The 17,813-nt window shown below is 45.1% G+C and overlaps 1 long non-coding RNA gene across 1 annotated transcript; it reads left to right on the top strand.

The window, feature by feature from the left end:
* The first annotated feature begins 4,943 nt into the window (after positions 1–4,943).
* LOC108931914 (uncharacterized) lies at positions 4,944–6,509 on the top strand. Its single transcript, XR_001965954.1, has 3 exons — positions 4,944–5,354; positions 5,787–5,851; positions 6,473–6,509. It is a non-coding gene; the product is annotated as an uncharacterized LOC108931914 (long non-coding RNA).
* The last annotated feature ends 11,304 nt before the right edge of the window (positions 6,510–17,813 follow it).

The raw sequence follows: 17,813 nt of genomic DNA, 5'->3' as shown, positions 1-17,813 counted from the left end.
ATTTTCGCTGTGTTCGCGCACAACTCTCATCACCTGCGGCTGCAGCCCTTACCTGTGTACGCGCGCCCCCGGCCACTGAAACTCACATCTGCACATGTGCCCCGCACACCTGTGAGCGCGCCACACCCACAGAGCCGTGCCCATGCACGTGCATGATCCCGGAAGCAGGAGGAGACCTCGGAGTTTCGCTCTTGTTGTTCCTTCAGTTGTTTCTCTGCTCCGAGGAGACAGGGAACAAGTGTCTTGAGCACATGGGTTTTTCTACACCTGGTTCCTCCTGGTTCCTCCTGGTTCCCCAAGCTCCAGCCAGATTACACACCTCCACCAGGTGTGTCTTTCTGCAGGTAAGACGAACAGATGAGATCAGGTCTTCGTGTCAGTTGATTTGGAGTTGTCATTAAAAAGATGCAGATCAGGATTAACAGTAAAGTGTACACCAGTCAGATCTGAGACAGAATAAAAACCTCAGAAAAAAAGAAAAAAAAAAGAACCTCAAACCAAAAACATTTACTTCTGGACAGTTTCACATAGTGTGCATAAAGGTATCCTGTCCTCACTGTGGACAATTATGTCATGGTCGGGCCTTGAAGGCAGCGGCGGACCCAAGTGCAGAGCGGTAATCGTGGTGTCTTCGGGGAAATCCAAGAGAGGAGGTCAGAGAACGGGCAAAGGGTCTTCGAGGTGCGAACGTCGTAACAGGGAGGATCCAAAAGGCGAGATCAGTACACAGGCAAGGGTCGATAATCAGAAAGAGGCAGGAGATCGGGGGAACAAGGGACGGGTTCGGGGAAGGCGTTCGGGAACAGGAAGTGGCTAGAGAAGGTCGCTAACAAGGAGACAGATCAAGGTTCCACATCAGCTGCTGGTCTGACGCAGCCTTTTATGCTGTAGTCTGCGTTGCGTCCCAGGTGTTTCGTGTAGGCCCGGAGGTGTGGGCGTGGCAAATTAGCATAAAAAGGATGTGAAATCAACCCCCATGACTTGTCTCACTGTAAGTGTCAAATGAGCTCTATAACAGACTTTCAAGGGAATAAAGTGGTGAACAGGGTAAAGCAAGGCTCAAGAAACGTGGTCTGACACTGCTTTCTAGTCCACCTCACTTCTCCTCTGTGCCATGGCCCAATTCTTTCTGACTTGTAACACATATCAGTCTAGCACAGGTAAGAGAGATGTCTTTCGGGAGAGTCTAACATGTAAGTAATTTCATTGTGTTGCACACCAGTACAATGACAGTTTTCAATCAATCAATTATTGGGTGATTTGTTATTACCCTCTGCAATATTCTGTGTTTCAGTGCCAATCTGAATCAAATCTAATACAATAAAATAATAAATATTCAGGTGTGCTGTAATGAGCAACTAATTCTTCAAAACCAAGTAGTAAATTGAAGACCACTGATGTCTTCTAGGACAGCGGTCCCCAACCTTTTTGGCACCAGGGATCGGTTTCATGGAAGACAATATTTTTCCACCGACCCGGGGGGAGTGGTTTCAGGATGATTCAAGCGCATTAAATTTATTGTGCACTTTATTTCTATTATTAAGGGGGGTGCGGTGGCGCAGTGGGTTGGACCGGGTCCTGCTGTCCAGTGGGTCTGGGGTTCGAGTCCCGCTTGGGGTGCCTTGCGACGGACTGGCATCCCGTCCTGGGTGTGTCCCCTCCCCCTCTGGCCTTACGCCCTGTGTTGCCGGGTAGGCTCCGGTTCCCCGTGACCCCATATGGGACAAGTGGTTCAGAAGGTGTGTGTGTGTGTGTGTGTGTGTGTGTGTGTGTGTAAGTAATATATAAGAAATAATTATACAACTCACCATAATGCAGAATCAGTGGGAGCCCTGAACTTGTTTTCCTGCAACTAGATGGGCCCATCTGGGGGTGATGGGAGACAGTGACACCCGAAGTGTGTTGCATATGTCCAGTCTACTCCGTAATCTCGTTTTGGTTGCTGTCACTGCGGAAAACTGCGACTGAGATAAGTGCGCAGTGCGGGAAAGAGGCGCGTACGGAAGTAGTAAATAAAATAATGGGCGGGCCACGCGCGGACTAAAATAAGTGTTGGATTCTGACTTAAAGCCTGCCACCAGATGCAGCTTAATTGTCATTTGCCACTCGCTGATAGGGTTTTGATATGAGTCTACAAGCAATTGATTTATTACGATTTCTGTGCAGTCAAACCTCTCTGTTAATGTTAATCTGTATTTGCAGCCACTTCCCAGCGCTAGCATCACTGCTTCAGCTCCACCTCAGATCATCAGGCATTAGATTCTCATAAGGAGCGTGCAACCTAGATCCCTCGCATGAGCAGTTCACAGTAGGGTTTGCGCTCCAATGAGAATCTAATGCCGCTGGTGATCTGATAGGAGGCGGAGCTCAGGCGGTAATGTGAGCGATGGGGAGCAGCTGTAAATACAGATGAAGCTTCACTCGCTTGTCCGCCGCTCACCTCCTGCTGTGTGGCCCGGTTCCTAACAGGCTACGGACCAATACCGGTCCATGGCCCGGGGGTTGGGGACCCCTGTTCTAGGACACGTATTCAGTCCAAGAGTTTTGTGCAAAAGGTTCATTACCTGTAACTAAGTTATTGTTATGGGAAGGCTGTATGATATTTTTTTTAATCCCCATTTCACTCTCTGCAGCCTTGAAGATTTGTAGCATTTGAGTCATTACTGGGGAATGCACTTAATGTACTAGTAGACATTCCTGAGAACAGGAAGTCCTGCAGTCAACTTAACATAATAATGATGTTAGATTACAATTAGGGGGGCACAGTGGGTTGGACTGGGTCCTGCTCTCTGGTGGGCCTGGGGTTCGAGTCCTGCTAGGGGTGCCTTGTGACAGACTGGCGTCCCATCCTGGGTGTGTCCCTTCCCCCTCCAGCCTTACGCCCTGTGTTGCCAGGTTAGGCTCCGGCTCCTGCGACCCCGTATGGGACAAGCGGTTTCAGACAAGGTGTGTGTGTGTGTGTGTGTGTGTGTGTGTGTGTGTGTAGATTATAATTAGATTACAATTTGAATCGAACTGGTGCACAAGGGCTTGCAGTGTGTCACACCTATGTCCTCACTCCAAACACCTGCACCTGCCCCAAATCAGAGCAGCAGGGTACAAAGAAGATGACCCTGGTCTTTGACCCTGACACCAGATTCATCCCAAGAACATTTTCTCATCGACCGACCCACACCTGCCACCGACCATGACTCTTGCCTGCTCCTTTGTGTATCTACAGTAAAGATCCCGTGACCGGGTCCACACAGACTGCTCAGTCTCCTGCCCTTTTCACTGACACAGTGTAAAGGACCAGATGTAAGCTTTAAAATTTGAGTAGGCCATTCAGTTTATTTTGCTGTGATACAGACCATTTCTTGCAGGGGTGTTTCCCACTGCAGATACTTAGTAACAAAAAAGGATACCCTAGACCAATAATCGGCTGGTGGTGCTAAAGGCAGCACAGAACTGATGAAGATGACGCATGTCAAGATTTTAATTTTTACTGCAGACATGGGAGGTGGAACTAATGTTGACAGAGCTTTCCAACTGCTAATTTAATTCCCATTTTTCCAGGATTCCAGTGCAATTTATCTTTGCCAACTCAGTGACAGTGCATTTGGACTGAATCCCAAAGGAAATTACCTGGTTTGTAACTGGAATTTCTGTGGAAAGAGTCGCCCTCAATTTTCTCTATTTATGAGCATTAGAGCTGATTTAGCTTCACACTAGATATAAAGCCAAATATCTGGAGCACACTAGATGAATTTTGAAATTGGAGAGGAGGAGCAAAGCATCATCTGCATACAGTGACACGGAGTGGCTCAAACATCCAATTTTAATGGGGGAAACTAAAGTACAGCTACGAATTCATTGTGCAAGCAAGGTTGCATCATTGACGGATCACTCTTCATAGATACACAGCTGGATACAGGTGACACTTATGTCTCCTGTTGGACACTGTGGACAGAAACGTGAAAAGACCCTACAGTTAGAGATCACCGTTCAGCTGGTCACTGATCTGAAATCAGTGTGTCTTTGTGTGTGTTTAGCTACTGTAAACTTACTGATGAACCATCTCTCACTCTGTGCCTCCTGGGATGGGAGCCATATCATTATAACCCTAATTATATATGTTGTTATGCAAAATGTTAATTAATTCTTACGAGGGTAGAAATATCATAATATAAAATTATAAATCAAGTTTTTCAACCCTAATAATGTCAGGATATTTCATTTTTTTCTTTCTAAATATAATCTTAGCATTGATAGAAATAAATCATTCATTGAACAAATTATTCAGTTTAATACTTGGTTCTTTTTACATGTTTACACAGACAGATTGAAAAGTGCAGTTAAGTTTTTAAACTAAATGCAGTGGTGGAATTGTCTATTAAAGCAGTAGTGTCAGTGTGGTGTTGGATATTAGAGATTTATACACATTCAGGCATATATTTGAACTAACACAAATCATAAATGCAATTTTAAAATTTGCATTTGACTTTATCTTTCCTAAAAGGTATATGATGAGTGATGAAAGACAATACTGGCACCTCGCTCACCTTTTAAAACTTTTTTCTGAGGCAGGGACCTTCTTCTTACAGCCCCCTGAGGCCCTACGCTTCATTTCAGGAGTTCTTGACAAGAACTGATCAGGAGTATCAAGGGACTTTGTGGAGAGGAGGAAAACAAAAAAAAAAAAAAAAACCTTTTTGTAAATATGGTTGATAGCACAATATGTCACTGTAACTGAATAACTCCAAAAAAAGTAAGATTATATTGATCCACAGTTATGCATACACCCCATGTAACACTTTATATGTGTGCTAAACCCTGCAATGTGACTGTCCATCCTCGGTAAAATTGCAAGGATTGTAACGACCCGCTGTAATGATGACGTATTATTGTGGAGACCGAGAGGTTGCCCCCACCCCTCCGTCCCTTCTCCCCCCCCCCGTGCGCGCAGGCTAATATACTTGGCTGTGTACACGTTTTCGTGCCTCGCACGTTTTGGACTTTAATGTTGTTTATTTCATCGTGAAGACAGCTGTGTGAAGTATAAGTCACCCATAGTTGCCTACAAGATTATATTAAACGAAGAGCTTCCATTTTTCCGTGTCCGTCTGGGTTTATACACCACACGAGGATCGGGGCTAACTCATTAGCCAGATCGTTACAAATCAAATGGCGCCCGAACTGTGAATGAACACCCCCAGAAGGAAAGGTTTGGACAATGGACAGTATTTGGAATATGTTTTTGGTGGACGACGAAGCAGGCAAACTATTTGGAATTCGACTTTTTCTTTGCCTCGCACACGTTGACTAGCGGACTGCTGAGGCAGCTAAGTTTACGACATTTCATTCACTCATGCACGGTGTGTGGCAACCTAAAAGTTTGGCAGACCGTGGGATGTTTTTCCTCGTCTTTTTTCCATTCGCTGCGGAGTTTTTGTTTGGTTTACCGAAATACGCGGTTTAACCTCGGAATAGGATAGGACGCATAACAGCAAACAGGACTCTAGTGACACTGTGTACAGAGTTCTATGCACCGTGAAAAAAGAAAGAAAAAAAAGTTAATAATTGTATGTGAGTGTGTAATATATGTTAATAGCAAAATAACGAAAAAAGACTACTGTACTGAATTCAAGGGGAATACATGCAGTGATATTTGATGATAATATTTTTCTTATGTATTGTGATAGGGTGTCTTACTAATGCAAATGTGCTAATGTAACATGCTTTAGGATAGTTTTCTTTCCAGTTATTCGTGGTCACATTTCTGTTTTGATTCTCTCATTACATTGAAGGTGATGGTGTTCCACTCGGGCTGTTGGGTGATGATTCGGTCACAATTCAGCGTCTTGCTGCTCAGGTAAAACAGTTACAGCAACAAGTAGATATGCTGATATCTGCATTTAGTATGTCTTACTATTGACTTACAACACAGCTTGCTACAGCACTTTGAGATCCAGACCTCTTCACACTCACAGAGACCAGACACACATACCCATCCTATGTTTACCTCCACCCCTGCTACACGCACACTCACAAAACGCAATAGTTGAAATGCCCAGGCATCTCAACATTCACATAGACAGAATGCTGGTGCCCGTCCTGGACACACTACACTCGCTGCGGCACACACTCTCTCCAAATGCACAGCCCAGTCATGTCCACACCCCCCACTGGTTAGTTCTGCTCACCTTTCCAGCCTTGTGCCACCCAAGTTTGATGGGGGTGATTCTGTTGACCCAGAAGAATGGCTTCAGTCTGTTTCATTGTACAAAACAGCGGTTGGCTTATCTGGTACTCGGTTTTTTTTCTAGAGTTGACGAGGTTGTTTGAGAGGGAGCCTCAGAAGTGGTACTCTGCCATGCAACCTCACCTACTGTCATGGGAACATTTCTCAGACCTCTTTCGTCAAGCATTCTTACCAACAGACACACACACACACACACACACACACAGTTTCTGAACCGCTTGTCCCATACAGGGTCACGGGGAACCGGAGCCTAACCCAGCAACACAGGGCGTAAGGCTGGAGGGGGAGGGGACACACCCAGGACAGGACACCAGTCCACCGCAAGGCACCCCAAGCAGGACTCGAACCCCAGACCCACCGGAGAGCAGGACTGTGGTCCAACCCACTGCGCCACCGCACCCCCATTACCAACAGACAATGAAGAGAAAATTTGGAGAGGAATTTTAGACAGTGGTCAGGCTTCTGATGAACCATTTCCCACTTTTGTTGCTGACCTGGTGACTGAGTTCAAATGACTGAGGCAACCGCCGTCTGAGCAAAAACAGATCGAGGTGATTTGCCGGCATGTCTCAGACCAGTATAGACTGGCCCTCCATGCGGCCGCACCCAGAACTTTAACTGAGCTGCTCCTGACTGCCCGTGAGCTACACACTGCCTTGGGGCCTCTCTCCCCTAACAGGACTGCCACTTCTGCTCAGCTGACCCGGCGACCAAACTTGCACTGCTACAAATGTTTTACCCCGGTGTCACCACGCGTAAGAAAACTAGGCAGAGTGGAAACACAGAACCTGGTGGAGGGGGCAGCTGCGAGTCCTCAGGCAGATCAAGAGAACCCAAACGCTCCACAAGACACTAGGGGTGACCTGGGTGCTCGACCACGTAGGTTTCAGAGACCCCGAAGTGGAAACCAGAACGCGGAACTGGGGCCCAGAGGACAGAGAGTTCTCACTCATTTAATTTGGTACAGGACAGCCCAAGGAAGTCTAAGAACTCCCCTTTGTCGTCAATGATAATGGTTAACCAGGTTTTTCTGAGAGCGACACTGGATACTGGCGCGTCCATTTCAGCAGTCCATCCATCCACTCTCCTTAAATGTGGAATAAATGAGGATATTGTTCTCCCTTGGACTTTCTCCCCACTTGAGTTGGATGACTCAAAACAGTGCACTCCCTCAGGTGTTGTGTGGCTGCCCGTGAGCTTGCTGGGTCACTTGTTCACACATCGCTTTGCTGTAATTCCGGACCTGTCTTGCCCCATTCTTTTGGGTACAGATTTCATGATCCAGGCAGATGTTCATATTCATCTGGCCACAGGTAGCGTTAAATTGGGAGACAATGCAAACTACATGTAACCCTGTAAATATATTACACAATATATTACATGATTAGCAGATTTAACATAAATTAAGGGAAATAATTTTATGTTAGGGAGGAATTATTTTTATTTTTTCCTAATTTCTTAGAATTGATTGACTGGGTCAATCATCCAGTAGGATGAGAGCACAACTGGAAGTCCCGCCTTCCCACGTGGCAGTTCTGTGAAGAGCGCCACTGATTCAGTCTTGTAACTGAACGTCGTGAATAGAGCGCACACGCGAAACTTTTTGACTGAGTGGGATAAAATTTAAGAAATTGAGAAAATCACTCCACTGCTGTTTCCGTTGCACACGGATTCGGTCAGTTTTAATTTTTTTTTGGAGCAACAACGATTTTCTACGCGAAGGCATAGATGGCGAGCCACCCAAAGAACTGAGCCTTGGATTCGGAAGACTGAAAAGGACTCGATTTCCAATCTTCAAGTGAGGAGTTTGGCAAGTTTTGTGTTACTGTTATAACGAACACTATCACGACTTAATGGACACGATTCCCCTGTTGGAAGTAATTTAAACTTCGGTGACTGAACTGCTGTGTTGAAACTGGAAGCACTGAGGAATTAATATTTGAACTGTAAATACTGATTGTGATTGTTTTACTAGTGTGTTAAATTTTAATTGTTAAACAAGTGTTAGCTTGGGTTTGCCTAATAGTTATAATATTGAGGTGCACCCTTAGTCTAGCCCTTAGTTGCTACAATTTGTATGGTGTGTATTGTGTGTAAGCAAATTATTATTTTTTTCCCTTGTTGCTTAAGTTATCAGAGTTCAGTTTTATGTTATTTAAGGTAATGTTTTCCTGAAAATAATGTACATGAGAAATGAGAAAAATATAGTTTTTGGTACAGTTTAATAGTTCATTTTAATAATTGCCGAATCGAGTGGTCCTTTATTTACACCTCCACGGACGAACCTACTGGCCTTAGAACAAAACATTACACCATGTGTTGCACGTGTGTTACATACACACCAGACCTAGGCCTGTTGGAGGGGGAGTTTGGGGACTTGGAAGGTCATGTAGCTTGCCTGACATTTAAGGATACCAAAGTTGATTTTATCCTGCTGTTGGATCAGGCAGCTTTACCTCCAGCAGACAAAGAAAGGCTGGCAAGCCTGTTACGAGACTTTGAATATCTTTTCAGTGGAAAGCTGGGGAAGACCTCATTAGTTATACATACAATCGACACAGGAACTGCGAAACCAGTGTGCCTTCCTCCCTATCGTGCCTCACCCGCTAAAAGAAAGATTATCGAAGAGCAGATTTCTAAAATGTTGGAGGATGATATTTCTGAGCCGGCTTCAGGGCCCTGGGCGTCCCCAATCGTGATAGTTGAAAAGCCTGGCGCAGAGCCGAGATTTTGTGTGGATTTTAGGAAAGTGAACAAATGCACAGTGAGGGACTCCTATCCGCTGCCAAGAGTAGGTGACTCTTTGGATTTTTTGGCACAGGGTAAATTCTATTCAACTCTAGACCTTGCATGAGGTTATTAGCAGGTCTCGTTGGCTGCAGATTCGAGACCAAAGACGGCTTTTATCTCTCACAAAGGGCTCTATCAATTTAAAGTAATGCCTTTTGGATTGTCAAATGCACCTGCGACATTTCAAAGGCTAATGAACACTGTCTTGGCAGGGCTCACACACACCTGTTGTATGGTATACCTAGATGATATTGTTGTTGCTTCACCAACCTTTGACCAACACCTGACAGACCTCGCTAGTGTATTGGGGCGTTTGGCGGAGGATGGCCTTTCATTGAAGCTGGCTAAATGTCATGTTTGTATGCCAAACCTTCATTACTTGGGTTACCTGGTAACCCCAAGAGGCATTGGTCCTGATGAGAGTAAGGTGGCCGCAATCAAGCAGTTTCCCACACCGAAGATGGTTAAAAACGTGCGACAGTTTCTTGGAATGACAAGTTACTATCGTAGGTTTATTTCAGGGTATGCTTGTATTGCTGAGCCCATGTTCGCTCTTTTGAGGGAGGATGCCCATTTCACATGGTCTACTGAGTGCCAGCAGTCTTTTGATCACCTGAAGCAGCAGTTGACTAGGGCACCAGTACTTATAATTTAGGATGTGAATATCACTGTGGTTGCCGGTTTCAGGGAGGCGACGGACTGAAAGCGCAGTGCTTGTGCTTTATTATCGCCAGAGTAATCCAAGGAACAGGCGGGGGTCAGCGATCGGCAGACCTCGGTAATAAGGAGAGACAGGTTTCATTGTAAACAGGAAACACGCGAGAGGCCCGGAAGTCGGGGGAAGTGTACATAGGAGACAACGGCCTTTTGGGAAGCCACAGTTGCTCTTCACAGAGGTTCTGCAATGTAGGGACGTCTGGAGCTGCCTTTTATTCGTTGTTCATTATTAGGCGGCAGGTGTCACCGATGGGATGGCCAATGAGAGCGCAACAATCACTCACAGAAGTGTGCTGTTACGTCTGGGTTGTATTAAAAACTAGAAATAATTTTGGTATTTGTGTAAACGCTATAGTGGGTAAAAATGTGCTGATTTGTGTGCATTCTCAAAGTAATTCAGCTGCGTAACTGTACATTGAAGTCAGATAGGAGAAAAATGCATTAAAGAACATGGTGCCTACACTAAGCAAATGTGGATACAGGAAGTTGACTATGAGAATTTAAGTGAACCCCAATTACATGTGACATAATTACAGGTGTAGAATAATAATGCATGAAAATGTTGTATACGAGTTTTAAAGTGGTAAAGGTTGGCTTGTGTTAAATGAAAGTGTTGGGGTGATTATTGAATTGATTATTTTTTACTTTTTTATAAACAAGGTAAATCTAAGAAAATAGTAATTGCCACCAGGACCATTTACATGCTAACTCGCATCTGGTCTCGTTATCACTTTTCAGTTCACTCCAGCTCAGGTGCCCTTGTCTGAGAGTGGGGGTAACATCTGCAAGGGCCGCAGCCACATGTGCAGAGCAGTGAGGATACAGGACAGAGAGCCCTCCGGTACTTATAAGCAGGCATTGCACGTGGCATCATGATAGTCCCACTGCTGCTGCAATACCTTCAAATGCAGTACTTACCCTGAATTGCCCCAGTCAAGATTTCCCAGGTATATGAACAGATAAATAACTGGAAGTTCTTTGTCATGAATACATGACATTGTTCTCCACTTAACGTAATATTAATACTTGGTTTGCATCACAGTTATAAAGAATTCTGGAACGTTTGGACATCATTCTGGTGTTAAGGTGCAACACTATCATACATTTGATACATTATAACTGGCATTATGATAAATGAAGTCTTTTCATTCTAAGCACCCTGCTCTGTCACTGCTGAAGTAAGTGTGGCTCTACTGCTCTGTGGACTCATTGTTGTGAAAGTTTACAAATGAAGGAAGAACAAGATACTACATTCAACAAGTAATTTTGGGACACACACACTTTGAATTGCCTGTCCTAGTGATAATCCTGAGTCTGTCCAATACTTAGATACATGTGCTCTGACTTCAGAACTGTTGGTACCCTGAAATGTGTCACACTGGAAACTACAGTGAAATCAATTAAAAATGTCAGTTGTCACTTCTATCCTGAATGTTAAAATGCATATTGCATTGCATATGCTGCAGTTGAGGAGCGCTGCCACTCCAACCTTCAGGATTATCAATAACACTTGATTGATGGCAGTAAGGTAGGCAACATTTCAGTTAAGTGGACAGATGGAGGACATAAGTCAAACTGTAATGCTCAAACTGATGTTGATGCAGCTTGAAACCCAATGCTCCAGTTCTATTGTGTGTGTATGTGTGTGTGTGTGTGTCTTGCATGCTTGGTTTTGCGTTATTAAAGAATTCTGTACTGTAATATGCTGGCACTTCTTTCAGGAGCTCCAGGACACACAAGCAGCCAAGCCCAGTCCACCAGTGGTGCCAGAAGGTAAGGAGTATGTGCCAGTGAAAATGCGACCAACACTCCTGCAGTGGGCCGCCGACTCTGTCACGGCCAGTCACCCCAGCGTGCGACGAACACTGTCCCTCCTCCAAGGGAGGTTCTGCATGACACTCTGAGAGAGGGTGGGTGGACCAGCAGAGTTCGTATTTTCTGTTTATTGCTGGGCTTTGGATTCTAAACACTGTCTCTCCCTCCAACCCTCTCTTTTTCTTTTCTTATCTCTTTCTCTGTTCCTTACTTCACTTAGACATGTGTTCTATATCTTGTTTTGATAATATGGCAGAGAGTACTAAAGGGCTGAGATTCTTAACTTTTTACTGTTAAATCAGTTACACTTCCCTTAAAAATCACTGAATGGGGTATCATTAGAGAGGGGAAGAATTTCATACTGTATGTTGAAATACTCTAGAGTGCAAACTCACTCTGTTCAGTGATGGATTTGAAGTGTATTCAGTTTTGCTACCTTCATTTCCCACACACACACTTGCTGAAAGTCCTAATCCCAAGCAGGGTCGTGGTGAGCCGGAGCCTAACACCGCAACATTGGGCATAAGGCTGGAGGGGGAGGGGACACACCCAGGATGGGACAACAGTCCGTCGCAAGGCACCCCAAGCGGGACTCGAACCCCAGACCCATCAGAGAGCAGGCACAAGCCAAACCCACTGCACCACTGTGCCCCCTCGATCTTCCTTCCATTTAGTGTAATTATCTACTTTTAATATTAACCATATTTTACTGTTGTGGTCTATAAATTACAATACATGGCTAAATGAGTTAGTGCTGATTGTTATACATTTACATTTATTCATTAGCAGACCCTGCCTGGATCGGGGCCTTGGCATGGCAGGAGGGCTTGCGTGATCTAGGTATTTCCAGAGTTATGTCGTCGGGAGCAGTATTCTCCTGGTAGGGTCTCCCAAGGCGAACAGGTCTGGAGTGAAGATCCAGACTAACACAATCCAACCTTCATGGAAAAAGTAAACAGGAGAATGTTTACCCTGCCCGGAATATTGTCACCGGGACCTACCCCTGGAGCCCCTAGACATGGCCCCCCCACGATGCCTTTTCGGGCTGACCCTGAGTGTGCCGCCGCCTGAGGTAAGTGCTGGCGTCTGCCCCTGTCCTGGCTCTGCCGCTCCAGGGCAGACCTTCGTTGTGGACACGGATGCCAGCGATGGGGGCATTGGAGCCATGCTGTCGCAAGCAGGAGATGGGGGCGAGAGAGTGGTCGCGTTTTACAGTCACTGGCTGAGTTCCCCAGAGAGGAATTACTGCGTCACCTGGCAAGAGCTCCTACCCCCTTTGCAACATTTCTGCCCCTCCCTCTACGGGACCAGGTCTCTGCTACAGACTAACCATGTTTTGCTCGCGTGGCTGCTGAATTTCAAGGAGCAGGAAGAGCAGATCGCACGATGGCTGGAACTGCTGCAAGGGTACGACTTCGAGGTCTAACACCGGCCAAGACACCTGTAAACCAATGCAGACACACTCTCTCAGTGCCCCTGCAGCAGAGACACATGCAGACACTGCAACCAGCTGGAGGAGCAGCAGGGGGCCGTGGTTGAGACTTGCACTGAGCTGGCGGTGGACACGGCCAGTGATGGGTTGTCTGGTGATGTCGCGGGATTGCTCTGCTAGGCTCAGGAAGCCAACTCAGAGCTGGCGGTGGTGTGTGGTTTCCTACAGTCAGGGCAATGTCCACCTTGGAATGCCATAACCCTGCACGGATCCACTGTCAAGTCATACTGCCTTCAGTTAAGAAGCATAGCTAAAATGTGGCCTTTCCTTTGTAGGCGGGATTCTGAGAAACTGGTTCATGCTTTTGTTTCCAGCAGGCTGGATTACTGTAATGCTTTATTGTCGGGTTGTCCGTACCAGACTGCACCCGGCTACAGTTGGTACAAAATGCTGCTGCAAGAATTGTTACTAGAACTAGGAAGTACGCCCATATAACACCGGTACTTAAATCCTTGCATTGGCTCCCGGTCTCTTATAGAGTTGATTATAAAATCCTACTTTTGACGTATAAGGCAATACATGGCATTGCTCCGGCTTACCTTTGTGAGATCATTAATTTTTATATCCCAGGACGATATCTCCATTCATTAGATGCAGGTTACCTTAAAGTACCTGTGATCAATAAGACCTCAGTAGGAGGTTGCGCCTTTAGTTTTAGAGCACCTAAACTCTGGAATAGTCTACCAGTTACTGTCAGAAATGCCCCATCTGTTTCTGTTTTCAAATCCCGACTTAAGACTTATATGTTCACTCAGGCATTCCACCTCGTAATGTAATTCAACCTGCCTTGGTTGTTTATCACCTTTATAAAAATGCATATTAAATTTACTTAAGTAACAAATTACTGACTCTGTTCTATCTTCTCGCTGAGCACTACCTCGCTACATAAGAACTGAGGAGGCCGGCCAGTGGTGACAGACAAATTCCATGCTGACAGAGGATGATGCCCATCTGCCATGACGATCGAGACGTTCCATGCCGAGCTGGGGATCCAAGATGCCATCTACCGACAATATCATTATTACCTGTTACACACTGGCTACAATTGTTACTTTCTAGAATGCCCAGGAGGGGTGGGCAACCACTGGCCTGTGGACCCCCAGAGGTTTTTTTCTCCCTTAACCTTCAGTTTGGAGTTTTTGTTCCTTTCCCTGGTGGCCAGTAGGTTTACTTGTAGCTCTATAATAAGTTCTTCATGATGGTAGCCATTAGTCGACTGTCGTCTTTGTTTGTATTTGTTTTTCTTGCTTTATGCCTGTGTTAAAGTGCTCTGTGTCACTGCGTGAGAAAAGCACTCTATAAAAATAAAAATAAATAAATTAAATACTGCTTGCAGTGGGATAGCCTCTCCTTACGAGGAGGGTTGTTGTATCGGTGATGGGAAGGGCCAGTGTGCAGCCAAATCCTGTGACAGCTCCTTGTTTTTCGTAGCCTCCGGAAAGATATTTTGCGGCGAGTACATGGACCCGCCAGTGTCGGGCATTTCGGCATGGCGAAAACGCTGCATTGGCTGTGCTAGTGGTTACACTGAGCGGATTGCTGTAAGGATGTGGAGTTAACTGTGCACTGCTGTGACCCCTTCTCCTCAGAGACCTGCACCTCAAGCTAGCCTTCCCAGCCTCTTTAACACCCCTTAGACTTTCCTTTTCTGCTTTCAAACACAGTCACCCCCGTATATTCCCTGTAAATCTTCTCAGCTGTCAAGCAGCATCTCAAGAACAGCGGCTGAAATCCAACAGAAGACAGGAATATGACACATGATGTAGAGACTCCTTGTTGACTTCACATGTGTGATGACCCTGTTGGCCAGATCCTGATTGCTGAACCTCTTCCTGAAGTACTCCTCCTTCTGAGGATCATTGAACCCTCGTATCTCTGTCACCTGGTGGACACACTCAGGAGGAATCTGGCCTGCTGCTGCTGGTCTGGAGGTTATCCAGATGAGAGCAGAGGGAAGCAGATTCCCCTTAATGAGGTTGGTCAACAACACATCCAAAGATGTTGTCTTTGTTACATCAAACCAGCTCTGACTGTTCTGGAAATCTAGAGGAAGTCGACTGTCATCCAGCCCATCGAAGATAAACAAGATTTTAAGTCTTTCAAGCGCAACTGATCCAAACTCTTTCAGTTCTGGTACAGAGTGGTGAAGGAGTTCAGTCAGAGTGTAGTCTTTACCCCTCATCAAATTTAGGTCCTGGAAAGGAAAAGCAAATATGAAACAAATATCTATTTGCTTTTCCTTCTGCCCAGTCAAGAATAAATTTGTGCACAGACAGTTTTTCCAATGCCTGCAACCCCCTTTGTCAGCACAGTTCTGATAAGTGTCGTTTCTCCAGGTAAGGGTTTAAAAATGTCACTGCATTGAATCGCAATGTCTTGTATTGCTGGAGTCTTGGTGGCTGTTTCAATAAGTCTCACTTCATGTTCATCATTGATCCCTCCAGTACCACCTTTAGTGATGTAGAGATCTGTGTAAATCTTATTGAGCATGACTGGATTTCCTTGCTTTCCTTTCCCTTCAAACACACACTCAAATTTCTTCTTCAAATGACATCTGTATTTCCATTGACATTTCATCAGGATTTTATCTGAAAAAACTGAATACATGAAAAATGCGGAAGAAAATTATTAATCGTATGCATAGAAACAAATAAATTCTAATACAGATCATTTAAAATGAATAGAAGGAACATAAATAATCTTAAGAAATACTTAAGTTTTTTTCCTTCTGTTGTTCATTTTACTTTGCTGACAATTCATTTTCATCATTGCCTATTTGTTCAGATGTTTCTTTGGTTTGGTGCAGTAATGTAATCAGACATGTGAGACTGAAGAGACACACAGTTCTTACTCTTTTCTAGTGAGCCTGCAAGGTCCTTCTGGTTCATGGTCCTCAGGATGTACAGTGTGATCTTCAGAGCCCCCTCTCTGCCACACATCTTCTGGATCTCAGCTTCACTGAGCAAGTCATTGTCATCCCGAGGCTCAAAGCATGCTGGGTAATCCTGACTCAGAATCCTCTTGAACTTGTTCCACTCATCTCTTAGAAACTGCACTGCTTTGTCCTCAAGAGACTAAAAGACATTGTAAGAAATTTTTCTAAGTTTTCTTCCACAACATACTGAGTAATATAATAAGGAAGAGAGAACCATATTTTAAGTGCATATTGACAATCTGCTAATTAATTCCCAGTTTACCACACCAGGAAGTCCTCTTAAAGATAAATGTTAACCCACAGTACACATATGAACAGAGGAAACTACCAGTATAAGCTTATGGAGAAAGGGGATATGAGGAGTAAAGTGTGGAAATTTGAAAAATGCTAACAGAACACAGTAAAACTGTACAAAGAGTTTAAAACTAGCACTTAAGGTGTTTCTTGGAAAGAGTTAATTTTATCATGTCAGAACTCATCTCTTCTAATTTTGTACAGAAGACACACACACACACACACACACACTTTCGGAACCACTTATCCCATACAGGGTCGCGGGGAACCGGAGCCCAACCCGGCAACTCAGGGCGTAAGGCCGAAGAGTGAGAGGACACACCCAGGACGGGACGCCAGTCCGTCGCAAGGCACCCCACGCGGGACTCGAACCCCAGACCCACTGGAGAGCAGGATCCGGTCCAACCCACTGCTGTACAGAACATCAAACACTTTATATATGTTTCTGTCTCCAACTTAGGTAAAGATAAAATAAAAACCAAGCTCAGTCTCTGTGTTGATTTCCCTTGTTGGAATAGTTTAGATTTTGATTAGGACTCAGCTGATGTGAATTTGCCTGGTAGAAATAGCAGCTGGTGATCCATGTGAAAGAAAACTTTCTCGTTTCCACTTTCCGACTCTGAAGGAAATACACTGGGACACACAAAGACTTAACAACAACAACAAACTGGGTGTCTCCCCAATTTGTCTTTGCCTGCTTTTATGAGCCAAGCTCATATGTAATTCATTCCATGGCATTACAACAGGTGTGTTCAATTTTTTCCACCTTTTTGCTTAATAACCTTCCAGTTCTTCGTTCTTACAACTTCTCATCCTAAAGGTGAACTATCCAATCCCATCATCCAGCTGACCTTAAACTGACCTCACTCACTCCTGGCAAGGCAGGACCACTGGCCTTTTATGACATGATCTTGATATGCACATCCTGCCTTTATCAGATAACCTCTGACCTGGTGCCTGTTAACAGCCTGCTTCTCACACAGTGGGCCTTGTGAACCAGTTACAGAACACATGCTATGAGTCAGTGGTACATTTAAATTATACCTTATTTTCCCCTCACACCCATAGCGGCAGCCTCTTCATGCAAAGGCTTGGGTGCAGGGAGTCTACCTGTCAGAGGCAAGGGAGTCTACCTGTCAGAGGCAATGGAGTGAGGCCACCCCTACCTTGTAAAGTCCGCCATCAACATCATGTTCTGTGTTGGAGCAAATATGTCGAACAAAGTTGTCTACGGCAACCGAACTGTGCGACACCACCACCAACAGAGACTCTGATGCTCCTGCTGCTATAGTAACCTGATTTATCCTCATCTGTCAAACCTTCTGTCCTGCTTCAGTTTCTCCATGGAACTCTGGAACTGCCAGTCTGAGGTAAGAAAGGCTGACTTCATAGCAGGTTATGCCTCCCATCTCTCACTGGATCTCTTGGCCTCAACTGAAACCTGCGTTACCCCAGACAGCATAGTCAGACCCGCAGTCCTCTCCTCTACTCTTTATCCTACACCCCTCATCCCTCTGAAAAAAGTGGGG

Source organism: Scleropages formosus, chromosome 6, assembly GCF_900964775.1.
Source record: "Scleropages formosus chromosome 6, fSclFor1.1, whole genome shotgun sequence".
Lineage (NCBI taxonomy): Eukaryota > Metazoa > Chordata > Actinopteri > Osteoglossiformes > Osteoglossidae > Scleropages > Scleropages formosus.
Note: the sequence above shows the minus strand (reverse complement) of the source record. Positions and strands in the feature narration are given on the sequence as shown.